The sequence below is a fragment of the Pipistrellus hanaki genome, assembly GCF_964339955.1.
Source record: "Pipistrellus hanaki genome assembly, chromosome: 2".
Lineage (NCBI taxonomy): Eukaryota > Metazoa > Chordata > Mammalia > Chiroptera > Vespertilionidae > Pipistrellus > Pipistrellus hanaki.
Window position 1 is genome coordinate 187,075,663 of NC_140504.1, and position 4,583 is coordinate 187,080,245.

Here is a 4,583-nt window from a genome sequence, read left to right on the forward strand (position 1 = left end):
CACTGACCTGGAATTGAACCTGCAACCTCCTGGGACATGGGTCAATGCTCAACCACTGAGCAACACTAGCCGGACATTGCAGAATTTTAGTAATGAATTTATGCCTGCCAGGAGATTTTGAAAATCGCTGATCTAAATGATTTTCCTTAGCTTTTTTATTTTTTATTTTTGAGAGGGAGAAACATCCATTTGTTGTTCCACATATTTATGCACTCACTGGTTGATTTTTTTTTTTTTAACATCTTTATTGATTTCAGAGAGAATGGAGAGGAAGAGCAAGAAGGGATGATGAGAGAATCATAGATTGGTTGCCTCTTGCATGGCCCCCCTCCCTAGTGTGGATTGAGCCCGTAACCCAGGCATGTGCCCTTGACCAGAATTGAACCCAGGGCCCTTCAATCAGCAGGCCGACGCTCTATCCATTGAGCCAAACAGGCCAGGGCTGGTTAATTCTTGTATGTGTCCACCAGGGATTGAATCACAACCTTGGTGTATTGTGATGACACTCCAACCAACTGAACTACCCAGCCAAGGCTGTTTTATTTTTATTATAACATTTATCACAGTTTGAAATGACCTTATTTAGTGCTCATATTTTTAACCCTTTGCACTCCGAACCATTCTGGACATTGGCTACCAGCTACTCGACGCTACTTTGCGGCGGAAACGTGCGTTGAAATAACTCAATTCCCTGTAATCACTAATAAACTGCAATGTCCCCTGAGAGGGGACATCCGAGTGATATGCTAGAATTACGATGTCCCCTGAGAGGGGGCAGCGGAGTGCAAACGGTTAAACTTCTCTTTTCATTATGTAAGCTCCATGAGGCATCACTGCGGCTAAAACTGCCTACAACATACCCGTGTTTCCCCGAAAATAAGACATCCTCCAAAAATAAGACCTAGCGCATGGAAAGATAAGATATCCCCTGAAAATAAGATCTAGCGCAACTTTGGGAGAAAAAATTAATATAAGACACTGTCTTATTTTCGGGGAAACAGGGTAGTAGGCGCTCAACAAATATTGTCTGACTCGGGAGGAAGGGGGTTTAACTAAATGTGTCTTAGAATCGGTGAAAATTGGACCAACCCCCTGTCCTTTGCCCTCTTGAGGGCCAGGTGTACCCCTTACTGGGACAAGTTTCCCCTTTTTTTTGGGAGGGGATCATGTATGGTAACCATTTTCTTGCTCAAGTCCTTACAGGCTCTGCAGTTTGCTTGTTCCAGATGCACTGCCAGTGCCCACCGCAGACCCTGTAGCCCCGGAACTCAATGTGGGTAAAGAAATTCACTGCCCAAGGACTTAAAGGGATGCTGCACTGTTATCCTGAGCACGCCCACTGCTGTTGAAGTAGATGGCACCCAGACCTGACTACATGACTCCCAGCTCCTGCATGGCCTGGATCCTGGCAACTACAGGCCAGGAGGAGAACTGGTGCCTGCAGGAGGGGAACTGGACTTCAGTGAGGACAATACTGATGGGAACTGTGGTACTAAGGGTCTTGATAACTGTATTTGTTGTTTATGCTGAAAGGAAGTAGGCTGAGTCAATGATTTGACTAGGCACATTAGACAAGGGGGGAATGAGAGGGCAGGGCGGGGCGAGGATGCGCTCCCAACTCCGCCCTGCAGGGCGGAGTTATCCCTAGCCCTCAAAACCCCTGGACTGGGAGAAATTCGCTCTCTTCCGCCATGCTGCCGGCGTTGGTGGGAAGGGCCCATGCTAGCATGGTGAAGGCTCTTTTGTTTATTGCATCGGACTTGGCTCCCTGGTGGTCCTTGGGGGATCACGAAGTCTGGGCATAACAATCTTAACAATGCAAAAAAAAAAAAAACCAAACAAAAAAAAAACACAAATATTGTCTGAGTTGAATGAAAGATCTATCTCACAGCATTACTGTGCGGATTAAATGAGATTATGTGTGTTGACAGCAAAGTGCTATCAACCAATTATATTATTTTAATCCTCACTGTCCGTTTTATTTTTTTAAATATATTTTATTGATTTTTTTTACAGAGAGGAAGGGAGAGAGATAGAGTTAGAAACATCGATGAGCTACCTCTTGCACACCCCCTACTGCGTATGTGCAGGCAACCAAGGTACATGCCCTTGACCGGAATCGAACCTGGGATCCTTCAGTCCGAAGGTTGACACTCTATTCACTGAGCCAAACTGGTTAGGGCAGTGGTTCTCAACCTTTCTAATTCCTCGACCCTTTAATACAGTTCCTCATGTTGCGGTGACCCCCAACCATAGAATTATTTTCGTTGCTACTTCATAACTGTAATTTTGCTACTGTTATGTATCGTATTGTAAATATCTGTATTTTCCAATGGAAACCACTAGCAGGGTCGCCTAAGACCATCGGAAAACAGATATTTACATTCACCCACAGGTTAAGAACCACTGGGTTAGGGCATCACTGTCCATTTTATAGAGAAGGAAATTGATGCTTAGGAAACTTAAGTGATAGCATGCTCTCAGCTCCAGAAACCTAGCATATAGTTGGGGTCTTGCTGAGAGTGTCCTTTGGAATGAAGTAGGAAACTAAAGGCAGCTAGCTGGGAGCTGATGGGACTAGACAGGTAAGAGGAGGAGGGGAAGGGAGGAGAGGACTGATTCGATTCATCCTGGATTAGGTTTTCATGGGTCCACACTCATTTACCACATTTGAGTTAGTAGCTCAACTTCTCTGAGTCTTGGGTTTTCATTCTAAGAGGTCTCTGAACCATCCAAGTTTGGGTATCCACATCTCCCTCCTCTCATTGGGGGGAAAAAAAGATTAAACACCATTGGGTTAAGTAGAGAAGATTAAGAGTAAAAAAGTGCCGGGACCGGTTTGGCTCAATGGATAGAGCGTCGGCTTGGGGACTGAAGGGTCCCGGGTCGATTCTGGTCAAGGGCATGTACCTTGGTTGTGGGCATATCCCCAGTAGGGGGTGTGCAAGAGGCAGCTGATCGATGACTCTCTCTCATCGATGTTTCAAGCTCTCTATCTCTCTCCCTTCCTCTCTGTATAAAATCAATAAAATATATTTAAAAAAAAAAAAAAAAAAGAGTAAAAAAGTACCACAGGGGCCAAAACTGGTTTGGCTCAGTGGTAGAGCATCGGTCTGCAGACTGAAAGGTCCCGGGTTCTATTCCAGTGAAGGGCATGTACGTTGGTTGCAAGCACCTCCCCGGTGGGGGGTGTGCAGGAGGCGGCTGGTCGATGTTTTTCTCTCATCGGCGTTTCTGGCTCTCTATCTCTCTCTCTTCCTCTCTGTAAAAAATCAATAAAATAAAATAAATTTTAAAAAAAAGAAAAAGAAAGTACCACAGGGGAGTGAGAACAACAGCCACTTGCCCAGTGCCTTCTAAAATGTGCCACCTTCTATGTCATCTCTCCACCTCCCAACATCCTGTGGGGCCTTTTAAGAATAAGAACCCAAGGCTCAGAGAGATTGAGCTACTAGCTCAAATGTAAATGACAAGCCAAAAATGAAGAACCTGCCCTAGCTGATTTGGCTCAGTGGATAGAGCATCGGCCTGTGATGGACCAAAGGGTCCCTGAGTCCGATTCCGGTTAAGGGCACATACCTTGGTTGCAGGCTCCTCCCTTACCTGGGTCCTGGTCAGGGTGCATTCTCTCACATCAATGTTTCTCTCTGTCTTATCCTCTCTCTCTTCCATTCTCCCTAAAAATCAATGGGAAAATATTTTTAGTTGAGATTAATTTTTAAAATATATATTTTATTGATTTTTAACAGAGAGGAAGGGAGAGAGATAGAGCTAGAAACATTGATGAGAGAGAATCATCAATCAGCTGCCTCCTGCACACCCCCCACTGGGGATTGCACTCAATCAAGGTACATGCCCTTGACCAGAATCGAACCCGGGACCCTTCAGTCTGCAGGCCAACGCTCTATCCACTGAGCCAAACTGGTTTCAGCGAGGATTAATTTTTTAAAAAATAAAGAGGATGGCCAAAACCGGTTTGGCTCAGTGGTAGAGCGTCAGCCTGCAGACTGAAAGGTCCCAGGTTCGATTCTGGTCAAGGGCATGTACCTTGGTTGAGGACACATCCCCAGTGGGGAGTGTGCAGGAGGCAGCTGATTGATGTTTCTCTCTCATCGATGTTTCTAACTCTCTATCCCTCTCTCTTCCTCTCTGTAAAAAAAAAAAATCAATAAAATATATATATTTAAAAAAATAAAAAAAATAGAGGAATCTGGTACCTCACTTGTTAACCGAGGATTGATGAGTCAAAGTAATAATAACAATGACATAAAATGTTTACTTCAGTAAAAAAAAGTGAGTCTTTCTTTTGTTGTTAATCCTCACCTGAGGATATTCTTTTTTCCCCCACTGATTTTTAGAGAGTGGAAGGAAGAGGAGAGGCAGACAGAAAAAGAAACATCAATGTGAGAGAGACTCACCGATCAGCTGCCTCCTGAACGCGCCCTGACCCTGGCCAGGGATCAAGCCGGCAGCAGAGGTACCTGCCCTCGATCAGAATCAAACCCAAGACCCTCAGTCCACAGGCCGACACTCTTAACTACTGAGCCAAACTGGGTAGGGCAAGTGAGTCCTTTTAAATAAAA

The 4,583-nt window shown here is 44.9% G+C and overlaps 1 long non-coding RNA gene across 1 annotated transcript; it reads right to left on the reverse strand.

The window, feature by feature from the left end:
* Positions 1-224: 224 nt before the first annotated feature.
* LOC311616823 lies at positions 225-1,025 on the reverse strand. Its single transcript, XR_014793996.1, has 2 exons — positions 799-1,025; positions 225-603 (listed from the first exon to the last, which is right to left on the reverse strand). It is a non-coding gene; the product is annotated as an uncharacterized lncRNA (long non-coding RNA).
* Between the last annotated feature and the right edge of the window lie 3,558 nt (positions 1,026-4,583).